The sequence below is a fragment of the Erpetoichthys calabaricus genome, chromosome 2 (genome assembly GCF_900747795.2).
Source record: "Erpetoichthys calabaricus chromosome 2, fErpCal1.3, whole genome shotgun sequence".
Lineage (NCBI taxonomy): Eukaryota > Metazoa > Chordata > Cladistia > Polypteriformes > Polypteridae > Erpetoichthys > Erpetoichthys calabaricus.
Window position 1 is genome coordinate 252,785,758 of NC_041395.2, and position 23,971 is coordinate 252,809,728.

Consider the following 23,971-nt stretch of genomic DNA (forward strand, 5'->3'; position numbering starts at 1 on the left):
GAGACGTGCGCGCCTGCCTGGAGAATAGGCAGACTGAATTGCTCCGTGTGCGGGAGAGCGCCTGCCTTTCACTCGATGTTGCCGGGGTTGGCTTCGGCTGCGCGCGTCTCTGAATTGGATTAAGCAGGTTTGAGAACGTTCTGTTCTGTCAGCGGCCGAAATGGATAGGTGGGTTCAGTGGATCGATAGATGGACATGGTACATTTATTTTGTCGGTAGGTCGATTAATGATCAGTGAAAGGTCTTGCTCTGTTTGTGAAGAAACAACATGACTTTCATTTTAGGAATCAAGAGGTAGATGTATACGTCTAATGAAAGCTGAAAACTGAAACCCTGTATCTCTTACTGTCATTCCCTTTCAACGTGTTAATAACATTGTTGCTTTAACATTTTTGCTTTACTGTTAAAGCAAAGTGCAGTACAAGCTCATGGCCGGAAGATGTCACTGAACACATAAAATTAACCGCAATCACAAACGCATATCGGAAAAAACGTTACGTAGGAGCCAAGAAGAGAACTGGTGCCAGTCATTTATGCTAAATCATTTGTTGCTGTTACGTTTACTTCACTTATAATACACGTAACAACTTACATAATAGTCAATAGTCAAGACAGACAATACACCGTCAGTGTCCTGTGGACCTCCTCTGTCTGCCCTCACAATCCAGAGCTGCATTAAGTGGTTTGGAGCGCGTTATTGTAAAAGTGACATTGTGATCACGTATATGATAAACAATTTCATAGACGTTAGAAACTCTCTCAAGGAATGAAGTATATATGGATGTTTTCTGTGCAACAGGGCATTGTCAAGCATATTCTGTTAAGGAAATTAAAAAGCAGAGTGTCATTCAATATAGTCAATCAAAAAAAAAAAAAAAGGTTCTAAAATGGCACATTACTGGGCTGCTGTGTGGTTTCTTGTAGGGACATGGATTAACGAAGAACCATTTCATTCTGGGAAGGGTTCTTTTTAAATGAAATTGGTTCTTTGGTCTTTAAAAAGATTCTTATTTGGATAAACCAGAAATTTTTAATGTATAGTTTATGACCAGCAGGATACAACAGATTAAGAAAGCTTTAACTTAGCCTGCATTATTGTATGCAGCCCTGTAACAGTCCTTTTAGAATTTTAGAATCTGTTATCATCTATTCAGGGTTATTCATGGAGCCTGTTACAGATCTAAATAAATAAAGGCTCTTTATGGAACCTTCATTTGAATTGTTTTTGGGAACCAAAAATGGTTTCCCTTTGGCATTGCTTTGATTTGGCACCTTTATTTTTAAAACTGTACAGCCATGGTGTCGGTTAGAAGTTGGTGCTGTTACCTTACAGCCTCAATGTCTTGAGCTCAGTTGTTGGGTTAAGCTATCTGTTTGTGGTGTTTTTATATTCTCTCTGGGTCGTATAGATTTTTGTTTTGTTAACCCCCACATTGCATAGCCTCGAATGCCAGTTTGATTGGTGTTGATAGATACAGTATAAGTGATACATGTGTGTCTGGAGGTGTACTCTGATGAAATCATGTAAAGAGCAGCACATAAAGTCAACTAAATTAAATTCAACTAGTAAAGTCCTTCATGGATTAGGTGAAGGTTTGAAACCTTGTGATCACCTCACTCAAAGCTCAGGTGCAGTCAAAGTCACATCACTCCAGGATTCAGCCGTCAAGGCATCCACCTACCTTATTAGGCACACGGGGAGCTACAGACTAGCTCATTTCTTTATTTTTAACATTACTTAGCTAAATGCATAACAAATTACATTGGCAATAAAAGAATCTGTGGAAGCATATTTGTAATAATGGCATCTTGATCTCATCAACAGCACCCCAGACAATCAGGAGAAACAAGAAGAAACAATCATTAACACAGCTCCATAAAAATGTTTTCACCAGATTTTTTAAAATCAGTACTTTAAATTATCCAACCAAAGTTATGATTTACCTTCCTGTTTCTTTTACTTATAATTTTAAAAACAAGAATCTAAGTTATAGATTCTTTTTAGTTTTTCCATTCATTTGGTTTTAAATGATATTTCAATTAAAGGAGAGAATCAAATACATTTTTAAAAGTGAATGCAAAATTAAAATATATTTAATAAGCAGGGCAAGGCAACAGACTGAATAATGGCAGCTTAGTTGTGACTACAAAGTGGGATCTCTCAGACATGCAAACAAGGAGCCTGAGGGTTCTGCACCCTGACTGAAGATTTGCTTTGCTTTGGGCGGCCAGCAGGTGAGTCTTTCCTTCTTATGATTTTTGGAGTTTATATCAATTGAATTTTGATGCTTCAGACAGAAATGACAAAAAGCCTGTCATTGTCCTTCTGTTTCTATAGTTGGACTGAGTGTAAGGAACAGTCATGAAGAGGAATGGCAGTGCTGTTACAGGTTCAACATGGGGATCAGATGGTGCATTGAAAAAGCAAAGTGAAGAGATTTGAGAAATAAATCGACAGAATGTCTGTGTAGATTAACATCATCAGTTGGATCCTTCTTCTGATCTTCATTTTGACTGGTGTTTGAGGTCCATTGTGTTGTGAGATGCACTGCTCAGAAGCACCAGATTGACCCAGCCGCTCACAGAATGTGGTATGTGTGGTATAATGTTGGCCACATAAGCACTGAGCCTCTCTTTAATTTCAAATTTCTCTGTTCAAAGTTGTCATTGCTTCCTATATCTCCAAGGTCTGACTAAAAAGGTTCAGAAAGACCACATTATTTTCATTCCCATCTATCTTTTAAAACATGGTTCATCCACTTTTATTGTCACAGTAGACTGGAACGAACCCGGGACAGGATTGAAGTCCTTCTGAGGGCAGAACTCACACACACACAAGGCCATGTTAAACTCTTGAATAAGCTGAGCTGCCACATCTTTAGAGGGTTCCACACAGCCAGCTCTTGAAACCAGGAAGTATGAGATGGCAGCTGTGTGCTGCAAAATAAACCAAATAATTGTTGTAAACTGGTACCAGCAACCACTTGGAAGACTTTGGGATTCAACTAAAAATTTGGAAAATCGGCCCTATTGAGCGTAGCCGCTGCCCCAGAGTTCTGGATTTGACGTCAAGCTACTCACTGTCTGGGTGGATTCTGCACATTCTCCCCATGTCTGTTTTTTTTTTACAGATGCTGTGGTTTTCCTCTAACTTCATAAAGATGAGCATACCACGTTATTGGTGCAGTCTGAGTGTGCCCTACCATGGCTTGTCTCCCATTCAGCGTTTTATCCAGCCTGGCACTTGATGCTGCTGCAGCCTCCAGCTCCCCATAACCATGGGTGAGTGGGCTTGTTAATGGATAGAAGAAAGATTCTTCCTGATGAATATTTATTTTGTACCTAGCCAAATCTGTGATTCAGACACATTTTAGATGTACAAAGAGTTCAGTCCACTCTATTTATTCTAATAAAACATATTACTACTTATAAGCCCAGCATGCTACACACACTAAAAAATACTGTAAAGTTACACTGAAACACAAAAGAATATGTGAGAAAAACACAAATCTGTCAGAAACAAACCAACATCAATACTAAAATACATCCATCCATCCATTATCCAACCCGCTATATCCTAACTACAGGGTCACGGGGGTCTGCTGGAGCCAATCCCAGCTAACACTGGGCACAAGGCAGGAAACAAACCCAAGGGCAGGGTGCTAGCCCACCGCAGATACTGAAATACACCATTATTTTAAATTTTTGAACCAATCATTTTCTTACAGCCCCCAATCCCACTGCCACTGCAGCCCACTGCTCATAGTTAAGCAGGCTTAGAAAATGACATGATAGGTCATCTTCTTACTGGATCAAATTACAACAAAGAAAACAAAAGGACAAATCCTCAGGTCAGAGGTGAATCATCCTCGGTCAACTCCGCTATGGACATAGTTCATACCAATGACATTGGACAATGGGCAGTAAAGGCAACATTTTAAAAACAGACCATTAATTCCTATCTTTTATCTGTATGAGCCATTTAAATTTTTTGCAGTTTTTAGCAAGTTGTGAATTTTTGGATGCCACATAGGTTTAACAGCTATTATGTTTTCTCTTCAATTATCAGAGAGTGCAGATTTTCTTCATTTATTAGTTAAAATGAAAGTGTGACAGTTACAGAGGATTGGGACACCATGATAAACAAGAATATGTAAGATACAGAAGTTCATTTTACTAAACCGAAAAAAACACAAGTCAGCTTATCCAATGAACTCCTTACTCGTGTTTCTGTGCTTTCATTTTTCTGAAACCTTGTGAGGAAAAAAAAAAAACCTGAGAAGAGCTCCATATATGTCACAGAGAAATGCCCATAGCACTCAAACAAATGGGAAAACTGGGCTGTTGGCTTCTGATTCCAGATCTGGTGGATGTGTCTGCCTGGACCTTGTAGTTGTTGTGTTTTAGGCCGGCCAGTAGGGAGCCAAGTGGCTATGTGATCATTCCTATGAGCTCATAGCAGTTTGTTATTCTAGGAAACAAATGTCCATGCGTACCCAAAGCTGTTTTGCTTCTTCTCACGAGGTAAAGTAGTCATTCAAAAAAAAAAATAAAAGTGCCATCCTAGTCAACAAGAAAAAAAAATATTTCTACAAATGGTTGTTATGGTAAACCAAGAAGGGCAAATCAAATTATCATTTAATAAAACCAAATTATAACAGTAAAGACTAGTATGGTGCCTTCACATTGAAACTTCTCTTGTCCTCAGTCTTTACTGGCTTGATAAGAGCAGCACTTCCAATAAAATCACATTTTCAGTTCTTCCCATAATCTGTTCACTTAGGTTTTTTTAATTTGCCTCCAATGAATTACAGCCTCTAGTATTGTGCTTTTAAGTAATGATTAAAACATCAAGCCACTTTTATTTCAATGCCCAATAGCAAAAAAAAAACATCAACAGAACAACTTAGTCACTTTCATTTAAAGTGAATGAAAGAATCCAATGTCTCTGTTCCATGCACATGATAATCCACTAGGTGGCAGGCTTCAACCTTATAAAACACTTCTTAGTGACTCCTTCATTGTCTTCCTCTACTGCCGGCAGTGCTTGTATTTTATTGTTTACTCACTTTCTGTCCATCCATGCATTTTTTAGCCACCTTGTCCATAGACTCACTACAAATTAGAATCAATCCCAGCAGCACTTCTCTGATGATAGCAGCCATCTTAAAATGGGGTGTCAGTGCGATGCAGGGCTCCCACACACACCTATTTAGAGTCCCTTAGAGCCAAGTCCCCATTCAACCTAACATGGGCAATGAATGAAAAATACAAGGACCCTCGTATACAGGTAGAACATACAAATGCTGCATAGAGAGTGTAAGAGCCAATCTTAGAAAGTTAGAGTTAATGTTAAATTCACATACATTTTTGGTTAATTTCAATAGAACATCATTTTCTCAGATTACCTTAAACCCAATCTCATGATCACTTTTGGGTTTATTGGCAGCCCTATAGTTGTTCTTTGGACACCAGGCTAGAACTTCTTCTAATTGCCCCCAGTAGTGCCCTCACTGTACCCATCAGCCTTCTATCACTCTTAAAAGGGCAGGTGTTCATGTGCTCTATTAGAAGAACAGTAGGTTCATTTATTCCCTGCTATGTCTGTGGTCTCACTAGCCACCTATGCTGTCTCCTTCCAGGCCTCTCCCTCTCTACACCCAGAGGGTCACTATGCAAATATTTGGGTCACCTGCCCCCGAGTGTCCTAGATGAGAATTCCATTCTCCCACCCATCTATCTATCTATCTATCTATCTATCTATCTATCTATCTATCTATCTATCTATCTATCTATCTATCTATCTATCTATCTATCTATCTATCTATCTATCTATCTATCTATCTATCTATCTATCTATCTATCTATCTATCTAACAAGTGAAGCACAAGCCATAGCTCATTCCCACTCACTCTTAGTTACATTGGACAAATTTAGAGTCACCAAGTAACCTGACACTTGTATATTTGGAACATTGTAGAAAAATAGAAAGAGTACTGGAGACAACCACCACTGACATGATGAGAACCTGAACACTCCATCCAGACAGAAACTGTACTGGGAACTGAGTGCAGGTCTTTAGAGAGGACCTTCTGTAATTTGCAGTTTAAAACAAATGATAATGCAAATTTTGAAATGACCTAAATAAAGTGATTGTGGTTTGAGGTTACAAAACAATGTGATTGTTCAGGATTGGAGTTGATCCTTTCATTTCATAAAAATGATGACTGAATGGACCAATCTGAGTGACAGCGGCGGCATACAATCAGCAGACATAAATGCTTTGAACTTTATTATTACAGTTTGGAAATGCTTTTTCAAACATCTGGGGTAATTGGTGGGTCTAAAGTGGCCCTGGTGCAAGTATGAGAGTGTGTGAAGGTGACTGGGTCACGCAATGGACTGGCATGCTGACCAGTGCTGTTTAATTCCTTATACCCAGTGATATCAGCCCCTAGTGACCCGGGATTGGTTTAAGTAGGTACGACAATGTTACTGTATGTAATTATATGTAGGTTCAAATATATTAAATATGGTCTGTTTATTTTTTGCAAATAGGTAATCCACTTCTGGTTCATTGAGTGAAGTGCTGAAGTCACAACAAACAGCTGATATCAGTTACAAAACTGACACTTAGCCACAGTTCAGGGAGGGCCTTGTTTGTAGACAGTGCTACAAGTTTGCTCATCCTGTGGTGTTGGTGAATGCTGAATGCCAGACATACAGTTAGGTCCATAAATATTTGGACAGAGACAACTTTTTTCTAATTTTGGTTATGTACATTACCACAATGAATTTTAAATGAAACAACTCAGATGCAGTTGAAGTGCAGACTTTCAGCTTTAATTCAGTGGGGTGAACAAAATGATTGCATAAAAATGTGAGGCAACTAAAGCATTTTTTAAACACAATCCCTTCATTTCAGGGGCTCAAAAGTAATTGGACAAATTAAATAACTGGAAATAAAATGTTAATTTCTAATACTTGGTTGAAAACCCTTTGCTGGCAATGACAGCCTGAAGTCTTGAACTCATGGACATCACCAGATGCTGGGTTTCTTCCTTTTTAATGCTCTGCCAGGCCTTTACTGCAGCGGCTTTCAGTTGCTGTTTGTTTGTGGGCCTTTCTGTCTGAAGTTTAGTCTTCAACAAGTGAAATGCATGCTCAATTGGGTTAAGATCAGGTGACTGACTTGGCCATTCAAGAATTTTCCACTTCTTTGCTTTAATAAACTCCTGTGTTGCTTTGGCTGTATGTTTTGGGTCATTGTCCATCTGTATCATGAAACACCGCCCAATCAATTTGACTGCATTTAGCTGGATTTGAGCAGACAGTATGTCTCTGAACACCTCAGAATTTATTCGGCTGCTTCTGTCCTGTGTCACATCATCAATAAACACTAGTGTCCCAGTGTCACTGGCAGTCATACACACCCAAGCCATCACACTGCCTCCACCATGTTTTACAGATGATGTGGTATGCTTTGAATAATGAGCTGTTCCACGCCTTTTCCATACTTTTTTCTTGCCATCATTCTGGTAGAGGTTGATCTTGGCTTCATCTGTCCAAAGAATGTTTTTCCAGAACTGTGCTGGCTTTTTTAGATGTTCTTTAGCAAAGTCCAATCTTTGTGCAAGTGAGTCGGCTCTGTGATGGTCCAGCTTCCTTTCCAGGGTTGGTTCCTGGTATGAACGGAATGCTCCAGGATAGACTCCAGCATCAGATGACTCTGAATTGGATTATTCAGATTCCAGAATGCTATGTTATGTTAAGTGGTGTTTTGGAATTAAAATTCTGGTGGGTTCACATGGACCTGGGGGTGAAAGTGAGAGATACTGTCAGAATGGGAGACACCATCTTGAAAGCTTATCCAGAGTGTGTATGTGTGCAAGTGCGAGTGAGTGTGTGAACATGTGAGTGTGAAAGAGAGAGGGAGAGAAAGATAGATAATGAAGCCCTTAAAAGTAGCATTTCTGAGTCCCGCAGCAAAAGCTGGTCACTAATTAAGGATATGGTTAGAATGAAAACCTGCACCCACTGCGGCCCTCCAGGACCAGAGTTCGACACCCCTGGTTTCGATGCCTAGCCACAGGTCAGCTCAGAGAGTTGACGTAAGTGAGGGTGGAAGGTGTTGCCTCAAGCCCCAATTGAGCAGTGTGAGGCTGAACCAGTAGGATAGGATGCAGCAGAAAAATATTAGAGCCACATAGAAGAATCTGTGGAAATCCGAGCAGGGGTAGTGGCATTGGAGGGTGGCTTAAGAAGTGTTGTGGTTAAGTGTCCCAAACATAGCAAAATGATTTTAAAGCCTCTTAAAGTGACTGTAAAGGAAAGGCTTAACTTGACTCCAAAAATAGGAAGCTGGAAAAATTACAAGAAATGCCCCCAAAATATGACAAAAACTCCACAAGAGGAGGATGACCGAAAACCCCGGGCTGTGCACAGAAAAGCAACAAAAAAATCTTTATAAATGAAAGGGTATGATATAACAAAAGAAAAAACAAACAAGCAAAATGCTCAATAGAGTAAAAAAGAGTTGCATAAAAGGCAATCATAAACAAACAAGTCCAATTCACAATCCAGAAGACAGAATCCTTCAATATAACCAAGAAAGTCGCAAAAACCAATAACCAATACTTTAAAGCACAAGTGCAGTGATCTCCTGATGTGAACTACTCAGCTGAGGCCGTAAACAACCAGAGTGAGGGCTCAGAAGGAATGAAGTCAAGGTGGCCCCACCTCTTAGGGATCCATTCACCAAGAACAAGGAATCGAAGTGCAGCTAAAGTGAGAGTAAATAATAAACAAATGATAAATGAAACTAACCGAAATAGCATAAAATCATGGAAAAGTAACAAAAACAACAATAAAACATAAAATACATATAACTTTAAACTCAAACTGATATTTAAGAAGTAGATGGCCTGCAGTAAACCTCACGTTATTAGGCGAGGGTGAGACACTGTGCTTTACAATATATTAGGCTACCAGCATCAGTGATATTAACAAAACTGTCACCTAAGTAATGCCATAAAAACCCCAAAAAGTGATGAAGTATCAACATATTGTCATACAGCACCACCACTATATTGACACTATTGAAAGACATGTCACCATCAACATCAAAAATTTAACCCTAAAAGCAGAAATGCAAATGAACATTCATACATTTCCAAGTTTGCAAAATCTAGGCCAATGGGCATTAGCCCATTACAAGCAAACATAGGAAACTAAATTTGACGAGAACAGGCTATTTTGCCCAACCAACTTGCCAATCTAATTCACCTAACTTCTCCAAAATAACATTGAATTGAGTTTTGAAGGTATCTAAAGTGCCACAATCTTTATCATACTACTTAATTTATTTTATTTCTCAGAAGTTCTGTGTGTGAAAAAAAAACCTTCATATGTTTGTGCAAAATCTATGCTTAACATGATTCCAACCGTGCTCCTATGCTCAGCTCCTTCAGTCTTTCCTCATAACTCATACCTCTCAGGCCCATCTCATGTCATGGGAGGAAAATGGCAGAGAAAAATCAGAACTGAGAGATCGGAGAAACAAAATTGCAGTAGATAAAAAGCGTCAGGAAATACAGCACAAAACTGCTCTATTTTGAACTTCCAAATAGAATTTAAAACTGTTAAACCAAGCAAAACCTCCTTGATCAAAAAGACTAAAAGCCATGCATCAAAACCCTAATGCTAGTCGAAATTTGTAGTCAGAATTCTCTTGCAAAATTCTTTACCCTTAATGTGAATCTCAGAAACACTTGGTAAAAAAAATTGTGCTTATTATCCACAATTTTGGACAACCAGGAAGTATTCATTGCTTACCGTTATACAGTTGACCCCATGACATTACAGGTTGTGATCTCCAGGCATTCTCTAGTGGCAACCACACTAGTAACAGTATAGAAAAAACTTACAAAATAGTGGCACCCAAAATTAAACAAAATGGTGGCACAGAGAATATGCAAAGCCAAATCATGACATGCTGAAATAAGCGTAGTTGCTCTCCTCTGACCTTCTCTAGTGCTGCTTTGTCTTTTTGTAATATATAGTCCAAAAGTGCACCTAGTACTCCAGATGAGGCCTCATCAGTGCATTATAACATCGTATGATTTATGCAAACAACCACTGCTCCAGTCTAACTGCAAACTTCCATGGCTTCACTAGTAGTATTTACAGTGACTACTCACTGTCTTGTGACACAGAAGCAATCCAATGGTCGGGATAGTCCTCAGATTCATTTCAATACATTTTTTATATTCTCTCCACTTTAAAATGTTTGTAAAACCTCACTTAACAAGAGTAGAGTAAGCACAAAAATACTTTCCATACTGTAATTATCCCATTTCCACTGTCCTGTATCAGAGACCCATTTGTGATTTTCTGTTTGGTCAACTGTAATTGGTTGATACCAAACAGGTTATTGGGCAATACTAGCTGAGACTTAAAGGACATTGGCTGAAGGAATTGGAACTATGATGAAAGTTTTATGATATTTTGCTGCACGGAAAGTGGCATGACAATTGAAATGGAAAATCACACAATTTTTAAGAAAAATCAACCAAAATGAACAGCCATCCCAAACAGTTTTTTGACATGCACACCAACTTTAAAAATAGCACAATTGGGAATGAAACTGGCCAATTAGTTTTACAACCCATCTTAGAGGTAACCTTCCATCTACTCTAGAGACAACAGACTCCAGAGACAAGCTAGATGCCCGTCTGGTTACTCCAGCCTTCCTATGCCTTCCTTAAGCCTTAAAAAAGCCAAGTCTTCACAGCAGCTGGTCAGCTGCTTTCACTAGGTGTTGCCACTTCTATCGTTTTCTCCTTATGCATCTGTGGCAACTGCTCGGTCATCAGACATCTAGTATCTTGAAGGAACTTATTTCTGCCTTACCACTATTTGTACTGATGGCCACACCTACTGCCCTTCTAGAGTCCACAGAGCATTTGCAGAGGATTGCCCCCTTTGTGTTATCAGTGCATGTTATCTCTTTTTCTACTGGGCCCTGCGCTTTTTTCTGAATCTCTTTATTCTGCTTGCATCTGGGTCCTAACAATACTAAAACTCTCATACTTTTGCTGTTCTAGCTCCATCCATTTTCTAGACCAAGAGTTGCAGATAGCAGAAGTTTAAACTTCCAGCAGTAGGCAAAAAGTAAGAGGCAGGCTTGGGTCAGATTTCATTCCTTTGCAGGGCAAACAGTTCTGCACTGAGTCTCCAATTAACCCAAACAGGTCTTTGTAATCTGGACGGAAAATCAGATTCCTCAGAGGAAACCTTCTTGAACTGCAGAAAAACCTGCAATCTACACAGTAAAAGATGACAAAACCCTAAAATGTTGGTATGAAACGTCAATTAGGAAAGCCATAGAATTAGTCCAAAGTTACAATGATGTAATGGATTCAACTTAAATTTAAATAAGATGAGAAGTACATAAAAATAAAAGTAGCCAATAAAAATGCTGGGAATCAAATTCAGAAAGGAGATAAAATGAATAAAGACACCCTGGCCATCGGACCTTACTCCTTTTCTATGTTAACTAATGTCTTATTTGAATTTCTTATTTTGTCTTTTATTTTTATTTTCTTCATTATGTAAAGCACTTTGAGCTACTATTTGTATGAAAATGTGCTATATAAATAAATGTTGTTGTTGTTGTTGTTGTAAATAACAAGATAAACAGATGAATGGGCTTGTGCTAAACCAGATAGATAAGTAAAGAAGGGAAAATCCTGTTAATCAAGGTAGTTATCTTGACAAAATTAACATATTTAGCATCCTTTAAAAAAGTTACATCACATCTCCAGAAGCAACTTTTTAAAATTCTTTTGATTATCTATAAGGAACGCCTGAATAGCAAAAGAGAATGGAAGGAAACATTAGAATCCTGTTGCCTTTAAAATATAAACCTGGAACAAAAGGTCAAATGTGAAACAATACAAAAGGGGCATTAAAAACAATAAAAATGAATAAATTCTGGTGGTATGGTGGCGCAGTGGGTAGCGCTAATGCCTCTCAGTTAGGCGACCTGGGTTCGCTTCCCGGGTCCTCCCTGCGTGGAGTTTGCATGTTATCCATGTGCCTGCGCAGGTTTCCTCCCACAGTCCAAAGACATGCATGTTAGGTGCATTGGCGATCCTAAATTGTCCCTAGTGTGTGCTTGGTGTGTTCCCTGTGGTGGGCTGGCACCCTGCCCAGGATTTGATCCTGCCCTGTGCTGGCTGGGATTGGCTCCAGCAGACCCCTGTGTTGGGATATAGCAGGTTGGACACTGACTGACTGACTGAATAAATTCTTCACAGTTTCACTCATATATATATATATATATATATATATATATATATATATATATATATATATATATATATATATATATATATATTTCTTGAGCTGCACCATGACAAAATTGAACAAACCTCAACTGCTTTGCTCATCACACAGTCTTCTGTAAATATATTGTCAGTTTCCAAACTCTGTCCTGTAAGCTAAAAGACTCCTGCCAATTTTTAACTATTGTTATGTAGTGTAGAAGTGTCCATGAAAGGCACTTTAACCTTGAAGTTTGTTTCTGTATTGGTGGACAAGATAATACTGGAAATGCCTAAATTGTTAGCCCTGAGTTACATGTACAACCAATGAAATCTACTCTTCTCTCATTTCTCATGCCAGGGTTGGCGATGTTAACTTCAAAACAGAGCAAACAGGATTACCTGTACAGGGGCCAAGGGATCGCTGCCCCTGGGCACTTCCCCTGAAAGGGCTGCACAAATCAAACAGATTTGCCCACCTCAGGGTTATAAACTGCCTATTTGTTACCCCTGAAAGGGCTGCACAGTTCTAATAGAACGAGCATGGCTGGTAAATTAACAAACAAAAAATACACACTCCAACAAGGCCCGATTGCTGACTTTGAAAGTGCTAAACAAATAATGAATCACTCAGACAAGCACCTTGGGGAAAGATGATATCAATAAACAAGGTCATTTTCAGTGAGGAAATATTCAAAGTTTAATTACGATACTTTTACACCACAAAGCAACTAAACACACATGGTACAAATTTCACATTTAACAGATATTGTACCTGTGACTGACACCTTAATAACATTGCAGAAATGAACAAACTCTTACAAAATGACCATCAGTTTACACATAATATAATACAAACCTATAATTAGTTACTGACAAGTTGCTTCGAAATACGCTGGTGCCACTTATTTATGCTTGGTAGCCTGCAGTGCAGTGAAGTGAATTGCAGATCTGAGATATTTAAAACTTTTAAATTGTAAATATTTGTCACATTTTTAAAGGCAGTATATACTGTAAATTAATCGCTTGTTATGTATGCAACTCTTATGGTTCATACTTAGCTTTAATTTTTTGCATTATTATTTTGTAAAGTGAGGCCTGCGCTATGTGCTAGCCACTTTGTGTCTCTGCTGCTCGTGTATGTGGATTTCACTTTCACCAAACAACAAATTTCTCGCGGATACTTTTAATTCTCTCGGATTCTTCATTAGAAAGAAACACTAATTTTCCCTGATGGCAACACGAATTAGATGATCTATAAGTCTCAGACTTAAAGTTTAAATCTGAACAATATAGTCGATCTCTTTTCGCTGTTCCTTTATTTCACTGAGTAATAATTTTCGTTTGTTTGCGCTAATGCAATTTTTACTATAATTTTTTTTGAGACTTTCGAATTTTAGCATTTTCATTATCTCTAACCTGCTCTGCATGTGTATCATGCCAACGTTTTTGAGTTCTTTATGACGTTCTACTTTGTCATCTACTCTGTCTTTTATTTCCGGCTCTGGGTGTGGTTAAATTTCTTGGCACAAAGTTTCACGGGATGTGAAAGTATCTCTCTGAAAAAGTCACATCTTGTCCCTGGCTAAAAAGTCTCATCTCATCCCAGGATTTTTCTATTATAATAGAGGGAAATAAAAGGAATACATTTGTATTAAAATGCTGTTCAGACCAAAGTTGCACCTGAAGTGATCACCTTGTCGTCTTACTCCACTGCCCCTGATACCCCCTCTAAGCCAATACTTAAGAGAATGGATAGAGGTTTGGAATTATGTAAGTTAAAACCTGAAGAAAATAAGGCCTATGGTATTTGGAAATAATTAAAGAAAATTCTAGAGGGAAAATAAAAGGTGATGTGAATTAAAGAAAAACCAAGGTGTGAATCTAAGAATGCTTGGCAAATAATCACCAGTAAAGCATAATTAAGCAGAACTGGCATGGGAAATGGCACACAATATCTTGGGTACAAATGAAAAACCATAAAAGATAATTGGTCCTGGGTGCCCAAGGCCTAAGTGTAAAAAGGTAGATGATGAATATGGATAGGCAGACATTATTATCCCAGAAAGAAAGTAAAAAAATTGTTACAATAATACAAGAAAACAAGCTGAGACCAAACAGCGAACAATTAATGCTGTCATAAGTAGATACATTCAAGATTAGTACAAAGATGAATAATTACCATTAACAGTTCACAACATAACAATTCAGAATTTAGCAGCATCCATACAAGTATTAGAGTTTGAAATGCTTATTCTTCTGGGACTGAAAGAGTTCTTAAAAGAATTTAGTTGCTCTTCACCCTAAATCTGCAGCCTGATGGCAAGAACTGAAATTTTATGAAAAAGAGGACGGCTACTGCCTGACAGAACTGAGTCGGTGTTTTTTCTAACATGTGCAGTATGTGATGCAGTTTCTTAACATTGTGATGTAAATATGCTAATAATGTACAAAAATAACTTATTGCTGGAAATACAAATGAAAAAAAGAAGATCTATCTATCTATCTATCTATCTATCTATCTATCTATCTATCTATCTATCTATCTATCTATCTATCTATCTATCTATCTATCTATCTATCTATCTATCTATCTATCTGTACAAAGGTAGAAAAAGAAAACTGTAGAGGTAAAAGCTAATAAGATTTTAGTTTCATACCTTTTATTTTGGTAAGAAGAGAAATCTAATAGAATTAGTACAAAAAAACTATAAATCATCCTAGAAACAAACTGAATCTGAGACTACGGCGCTTTGAGGTGTCACGTACAAGGCATTCCAATAACACAAAGCACTAAATGGCAACAGCACCCTAATGATGTGATGGCCGGACTAAGCAATGTTTGATAAGAAAAGGGTGTAACTGCAGCCTGCAATACCTATGATGTCAGTTTTGTGTTGCACATTTTAGGAATTTAGGAGTTGGCAAGCTATGCCAGTCTAAATGGCCCATTCCAAACTTTTTTGTCGGATGAGCTCATGTACTAACAGGATTTAATGAGCCAATATATAAGGATGACAGGTCCTCTCTCTGTTTTAAATAGGAGAATTTTCTCATAATGTATGAATAGTATATGAAGAAACCAATTTCAAGTGTGTTAAATTAAGAGGAGAATGGTGCCTCTTTAGCAGTCTCAGAATAGTGACCCAGTCTCAGCAGATGCACTTAGTGCCCATGCCCTGGTTGGCATGCCTCTGGATTAGGCTTGCATGTTCTCCCCTTGCTTGTGTGGCCTTTCTTCCATCATGCAAGTGCAGGGGATTGGCAGGTGTAAACACCCTTAGTGTAGATGTGTCTTGATGTGTTTTCATGTTTTCCTAAAAAGCTTTAAAACCTGGTTGCAATGCATCAGGAAAGAAAATGGATGGACGTATTGGTTGAATAAATAGGCCTGAGTGTCCATCCATGCATCTGTAATCTAAACCAGTGTATTCTAGGCATGGAGTCAGAACATCTGGTGCAGGGCTTGAACCAGCCTTGTACAGGACACCAGTCCATCACTAGACACACTCGTGCACACAGCCGCTCTTACTTGCTCATGACTTATCACCCCATACCAATGCATTTTCACTTTATGCTTTTCACAAGCTACAGCACTGACTGTAAGGAGAGTCATTACATTAGGCAAGAAAAACATAAGAGCCTGAAGAAGTTTACTAGTTAGTATAAATTTGAAAAACTATCACATTCTCACCCATTTTCGGCAATTACTGCAACCAACCCACCAACCTGATTTTTTAACTCCCACAGATGGGTGTTGGCAGCAATGCTGACTCTGAATGGAGTCAGATGTCCTTTGATGGCCATGCTGCTCTCAAGTGGCTTGTCCTGCTGCTTCAGACTTTCTTTTTTTATCAGTCAGGAAGCATGGCTCTATTGATGGCGTAACATGCCAAAGAAAGTGGCATTTGAGAGTAGGAGGACGTTGTTCGTCTTTCTACCTGCCTGAAGACGTCTTGAATGCTAGTGATGAGCAGGCTTCATTTGCAGTCACCATCTCTTTAGGAGGCAGGAACTTCAGCCCACACTTGATTAGCAACAACTGCCTTTTTCTTAGGGTCTTTTTGTTTTTTCCCCAATTTGTTTTTTTGCTTAGATTGTGCATTTTCAGTTACACCAAAGCTGAAGGCAGGTTCCTGATTCCTGTCTGTATGGGGAATCCTACATCCCCTCCCACACAGTGTCCTGCAGAAAGGAGAAAGGGAATGCCTGCTCTTTGAAGCAGCGTTTTTAAACAAAGGGATCCCCTCTGAGAGCTAATGGGCTTGACAAATATTTCTTTCTTCCAGCTACACATGTAAAGCTATTAGGCAGCTCTCTGTCCATCTAGGCTTGTCAGGCATTCCACCCACTCACCGGTGGTCTCAGATTTTTTCTTTTACTGAAAAGTGTCAGTATAACGTGATAACAGTTTTTCATTTTGCACAGCTGTTCTATGCATATCTTAAGATGGTCTTGATGGGCATTATATAGAAAACCTTTGAAATTACAGGCAGAGCGCTTATGGCTCAGATCAGACTAAAAGCCTTCATAGTCTTCAAATTCTCATTTCTTTTGCCATGTCTAATACTTACAATAATTTCCTGCAGGTTGTATCTAAGACTAGTGTCCAAAGTCATATTTACTATTACATGTAATCATTTTGATGTCATGGATATTACCATTCTCTGCTGCTGCCTAACAGTCTTAGAATCTTAGGTTCACATCCCTGCCTAAGCCACTATCTGTGTGGAGTTTACACGTCTGTCTGTGTCATTGTGTCTTTTTCAGGCCACTCTGATTTCCGGCTGCATAACAGTTTTGGTCAGCTGGGAACCTGAAACTGGCCTGGTATTTGTGAGCCTTTTTGCCTACATGAGACTGTTTAACAATAAATTGGTTCGGAAAATTAGTTTTTAAATTAGCAATGGATGAAAAAAGTTAATAAAGGTATAAAAAAAGTAGTGAATCAACGAATGATGGTCAGTAAAATGACATAAATGTCTTTATCACTCATTCAAACTGTCACTGTATTTTCTATTTCTTCCTTGCCTCTTTACTTGAAGTGCGGCCTCACTTGTTGTACATATCTGCTTAAATATATAACAGCAGAAGGAAAAGAACAGGGAAGGACAAGCCAATCAGCCCCAAATGGCTCTCCAGTTTTAATTATTACAAAGCTTTCGTACTTATATGGCTCCATGGAATAACGCACTCTGTGGTCTGTGTGTGGTTTGTTGGTTTTGGTGTTTTTAGAACTTTACCACGCCCTATAAAGAAGGCAGCCATATAGGAGAGACAACATATTCAATGCAGGTGTTAAATAAAGAGCAGAATATTTGTTCGAGCAAAGTCTCTGCATGGATCCAGCACCCTGGGTTTGAACCCTGATTCCAGGTGGGGTCAATGTAGAGTTTGCACATGCTTCCCCTGTCTTTCATCTTTTCTCAAACATTTCCCAAAGTGTGCAAATTAATCAGAGATTCCAAACTGGTTCCTGTGGTCGTGTGTATATAATAATAATAATAATAATTCTTTACATTTATATAGCGCTTTTCTCACTACTCAAAGCGCTCTATGAGTGGACCCTCTGTCCAACCAGTGTCCCACCTTGCACTCAGCCCTCCGTGGTCCTAATTGTGATTTCACAGATGTTAGAATGTTATGTTATGGTATGTTCTGCTTAGAACATGAGGGGCTTTTACAAAGTAGCAATGGAGATTTATGAGGTATGTTTTTAATTGCTGGAATCCCCCCTTTAAGTAGTTTGGATTGTTATTGCAGGCTTCACCATTCCACCATTCATATCTTCAAATTCATTAACACTAACTCAATACTTTTCAGTTAACATCATCACTGTGTTTATTGTTCTTCATAACATTGTTTAAGATAATCCCAATTTGGATGAAAGCCTTTGGCCACGCTTGCCAACATAGAGCAAAACAACCTGATTTTAGCTGTGTGGTTTTAGTTTAGATTTTACTCGATTTATTGGATTACCTATTTATTTATTGATTGATTTTAACTCCCATGATAAGCACTTGTTTTTATGAAATATTTATTTGCTTCTTTATTTATTTAATGAAGATGGATTTGCACCACACATTTTCTTTGGACACCGCCTTGGAATAAAATGCACAATGCACTTTTGCACCAAACCTTGTTGTTAGTATTCTCATTGCACTAGTCCATTCTCAATGGCGAGGCTTAGGATGGGGGCCATCACACACATGCCAGCCCAAATGTCATTAATCCATTCATAGTGACTTAGCTGAATGAGGAGTATAACTTGCTCACCTGTTTAACTTAAAGTTATTCACAAGTATATCCTCTTTTTATTATAGTATAGCATAGCACAGCATAACAACTGAAGCCTGGCAGCAATGGAGCAAAGCAGGACACAACCCTAGACAGGTCTTTGTAGTATTAGTAGTAGTATTAGAAATAGTGGTAGTAATAGTTGTAGTAGTTGTAGTAATAGAAGTAGTAGTAGTATTAGTAGTAGTTGTAGTAGTAGTAGTAGTAGTAGTAGTAGTACTAATAGAAGTAGTAGCAGTGGTAATAGTGGTTATAATAGTAGTAGTAGTAGTAGTAATAGAAGTAGTAGTAGTAATAATAGTGGTAGTAATAGTTGTAGTAATAGAAGCAGTAGTAGTATTAGTAGTAATACTAACAGAAGTAGTAATCCCAGCCAACACAGGGCACAAGGCAGGAACCAAACCCAGGCAGGGTGCCAACCCACCGCAGGACACACACAAACACCAAGCACACACTAGGGTCAATTTAGAATCGCCAATCCACCTAACCTGCATGTCTTTGGACTGTGGGAGGAAACCGGAGCGCCCGGAGGAAACCCACGCAGACACGGGGAGAACATGCAAACTCCACGCAGGGAGGACCCAGGAAGCGAACCCAGGTCCCTAGATCTCCCAACTTCGAGGCAGCAGCGCTACCCACTACGCCACCGTGTCGCCGCAGTAGTAATAGTGGTTATAATAGTAGTAGTAATAGTGGTAGTAATAGTTGTAGTAGGTGTAGTAATAGAAGCAGTAGTAGTTTTAGTAGTAGTTGTAGTAGTATTAGTACTAACAGAAATATGGTTATAATAGTAGTAGTAGTAGTAATAGTGGTAGTAATAGTTGTAGTAGGTGTAGTAATAGAAGCAGTAGTAGTTTTAGTAGTAGTAGTAGTACTAACAGAAGTAGTAGCAGTAGCAGTAGTAATAGTGGTTATAAAGTAGTAGTAGTAGTAGTAGTAGTAGTGGTTAAAGTAGTACTACTAGTAGTAATAGAAGTAGTAGTAGTAGAAGTAGTAATAGTGGTTATAGTAGAAGTAGTAATAATGGTTATAGTAGTAGTAGTAATAGAAGTAGTAGTAATAGTAGTAATAGTGGTTATAGTAGTAGTAGTAGTATTAGTACTAATAGAAATAGTAGTAATAGTGGTAATAATAGTAATAGTAGTATTAGTAGTAATACTGTAGTGGTTATAATAGTAGTAGTAATAGAAGTAGTAGTAGAAATAGTAGTAATAGTTGTAGTAGCAGTAGTGGTAGTAGTGGTATTAGTAGTAATAGTGGTTATAGTAGTAGTAGTAGTAACAGAAGTAGCAGCAGTAGTAGTAGTAATAGTAATAGCGGTTATAGTAATAGTAGTAGTAGTAGTAGTAGTAGTAGTAGTAGTAGTAGTAGTAATATAAGAAGTAGTACTAGAATATGGGGTGGAAGGCTTGCCCTCATCTATGGAGTTTGTTCTGTGCTTTCTTGGTTAAGGAGGACGTGTTGATAGACCACCTCAGACAAACATACAAATTGGAAACAGCAGTACATAGCACCACTGTGATGTCAGCATGCAAGCTATGCATGTGCTCAGTGTGTCCTGATCACTGACTTTACTCACTTCAGGCTGTGACAGGACTGATGATGAAAGAGTTTAATAAACTTTAATTATTCGGTTACACAATACAATGAAAAAGCTCTTCAGTGCGAAAGACACACATCAGCAGTTTTTTTTTGTAATTTTTTTTGGTTAAATATCAGTTTCTCATTTTCAGTTTTGTGCTAATGTATTTTCTTTTATAAATTGTTCCATATAAGCCATGTGAAATAAATTGGCCTGGTTACTTTGAGGGCAGACTTGTCAGTATGTGCCATTGAACCTTCTAATTTGACTAGGCCCCAAAAACCACCAGCATTTTACACGGAGGGCACAGTATGACACAGTGCCATTAGTCATCGGTGTTTTCATCTCTGAACTTGTTTATTTCATACATAATGGTGTCCTTTTTGATTTTAATGAGCAGCATTACCTCCAATGCATTCAAATTTCAGCAATGAGTTCCTATGATTAGTGAGTGTAACCACCTAGAATGGAAAATTCTGTTTTCCTTATCTGAAAAATCACAGAATACTTTTGCCATCATATTTTACTTTCAGCTTTCCCATATCTCAACAGGAGAAGCCAAGCACAAGTTGAACACACAAAGCAGATGCATGGCATAAATCCATAAACACCCCACCTGTCTCAGAGAACTCTGATTCACATATTTGATTTTTTAATTTTTTTGATTCTCTTGCTCTATTTTAAGAATTCAGTTTTCTTGAACACGTATTAGGTCTTTGTTATTTAGGATGGCTTTTTAGGTAACTGCTTTTTGCCTCTTTTGCTCTGTGGTGCCTTTCTTTGTATTTTTCTATATATTTTTTAAATAAATACTTCTCTTTAGAAAGATAATTTTGAGACCCTTTTGTTTAAAAGCCAATGTTTACAGTTACCTTCCTACTCATGAGGCTTTTAGATTTATGTTTAGGACATTTGAATTTCTTTAGAAGACTTCAATCCCTTTAGGGCCTGCTAGGCCTGAGTCAGGCCAGTTAGAGTTAAGATTTAGCCCCATTAAGGTGAGGCCTTTCCAACATTTTTGTAGGTGTAACACCTCTGATTTGCCATGTTTGTGTCTCTACTGTAGTTCCCAACAAATGTGACTGAGACACACATTTTGATTTCTAACCCTCAGTTTCCTTAATACCAATAAATGGGAAGTCCCACCTTGGATCCCCATCACTCATTTATGTATCTGTATTTTGTTCTTTTGCACTTAATAAGTTTTCTTTTTGGTGGAAAGTATATAACAAATGATATGTTTATGTGTACCTTTGAGCAAGATCCCTAATAGGTATATAAGATAATTCAGATCATTAAGGAGAAGTCATTCACATGAACAAACTACCTCGTTGTTTAATCAAAAAGCCTGTTAGTCGCACATGTATTTCAGTATTCAGAACCTTTGCTGCTCCATTCCAAATTTGGTCAGGTGCATCTTGTTTGCTTTAATTCTCCTTGAGATGTGTCTAGAAAATGATTGTAGTCCATCTGTAGCAAACTGAATTGATTGGACATAGTTTAGGAGGGCACACACCTATGTATATCAGAACCCACAATACACACTGCATATGAAGACAAAGACCAAGCCATAAAGTCAAGAAACTCTCTGCAGAGCCCTGTGATAAACTTGTGTGGAGACATAAATCAGAGCGAGGGTGCAAAACCATTTTAATGAGTGATTTCATGAGCACAGTAGCCTCAATAATCGTAAAATGGAGGAAATTAGGAATCACCAGGACTCTTCCTAGAGTTGGCTGTACGGCCAAACTAAATAACCAGCAAGAAGGCCCTTGGTCAGGAAGATGACCAAAACCCCAGTTTTCAGTGTACCAGAGCTTCAGAAGTCCTCTGCTGAGATGGTAGAACCTGGTAGAACTACAACCATCTTAGCAGCATTCCATCAATCAGACATTTATGGTGGAGTGGCTAGACAGAAGCCACTCTTGGGTAAAAGGCATATGACAGCATTTAATGAATTCTGAGAGCATGAGGAAATAGATTATCTAGTCTGACGAGACCAAAACTGAACTCTCTGGGTAGAACCCCAATATGTCTGGTGCATCTACCTAATACCATTCCTATGTTGAAGCATGATGGTGGCAGCATCACACTATAGGGATGCTCCTCAGTGGCAGATAGGGAGACTTGTCATAATTGAGACAAGGATGAATCCAGACAAAAACAGAAAGGTTCACCTTTTAGCATGACAATGCCTTGAAGCATACAGCTGAGACAATGCTGGAGTAGCTTTGAAACAAGCATCTGGCTGTTTCTGAGTGGTGCAGCAAAAGCCCAGACTTAAATGCCATAGAACATCTGTGGAGGGACCTGAAGATGGCAGTTTACAGCCTCTTCTCATTTAATTTAATGGGGTTTGAGAGGATCTTCCAGGAAGAATGAGATAAAATGCCATCATGGGTATATCCTAAGTTGCTTACAAGATCAGGTATAACTTTTTGGGGCTATTATGTTACTTTAGCTTTTGGCAGCCTATACTGACTGGGCCTCTACTCCCTGCTCCAACATTTAAAAGACCAGACACCCATTACTGTCCATTTTCCCAGTGCTTCCATTCTCTAAAGAACTGAGGGAATAGGCCTAGATTTCAGTATGTGTCTCAATTCTGGGATCTCCCTAACAGCAGCAAACAGAGGCCAACTTCTTGGGTTTATCCCTCATAGGCTTCACACAAACCACACTGAACTGCACTGTCAAACCCTTGAGATGCTTTGCCAAGCCTTCCCTGCCATCCTTTTCAGTTTCTATTTGTTTTGGAATGTTTATGACTTTATTCTTCTCTTCAGCAAATTAAATACAGGCTGACTGTATTTGAATTACAAGACTGACTAAGTAAGCCTAGGACTTTCCAGTTCTTTGTGTAATGAATGTCTTGGTTGTGTTGACAGTATGTTGTGAGTCATTGTTGTGTTGCTTGGTGAAGCAATGTCCAGTGGAGCTGCACACACAAGTAGTTTGATGAGACATTGCTGTACACCTTGGAAGTCATTCTGCTGCTGTGATCATCAGATACTGTATGTTATCAATAGGAATGAGTGACCCTATTCCTGATGTGGACATGATATCGATTCAATTCAATTAGCATTTTTGCATAGCACTCTTCACTGAGTGCTGGTTCAGAGTGCTGTAAAAAGTTTCCAGGTAAAATGTAACAACCACTTTAAAAATTGCTAATTACCTTTTGGATACACATTGTCACAAGCGACTGGGGGACAGACCTAGCCGGGACGCCTGGAAAGACCCGGAGGTGGCATATTCGTCTTCCGGGCCACAAGGGGGCAACCGCCCTGGATCGGGAGAGGACCACGAGAGAGGAGCAGGGAGGCTCAAGCCTGTTGGGGCCCGTGGCCACTGCCAGTGGACACCCGAGCCTCAGAGAGCCTGGGAGGCATTCACTTCTGCCACACCCGGGAAGACGGACGACGAGCCTTCCAGGGACGCCCGGAGTGTTTCCGGGTGCAAGGGCAGCACTTCCACCACACCAGGAAGTGCTGCTGGAAGAATGTCATCAGGCACCTGGAGCACATCCGGGTGAGAATAAAAGGGGCCGCTTCCCTACAATCAGGGAGCTAGAGTCGGGAGTGGGAGCAGAACGAGGCTCCCGTGGAGAAAGGAAAGGCAGCCCACAGACATTCAGAGAGAGGCCTGGAATAGGGGTGTTTAGTGCTGGGAGCACAGTGTGCTGTGCGGGACTGTATTGGTGCTTAATAAACGAGTGCATTTTGTATAAAGATGTGGTGTCAGTCTGGTGGTGTTCGGGCATGTC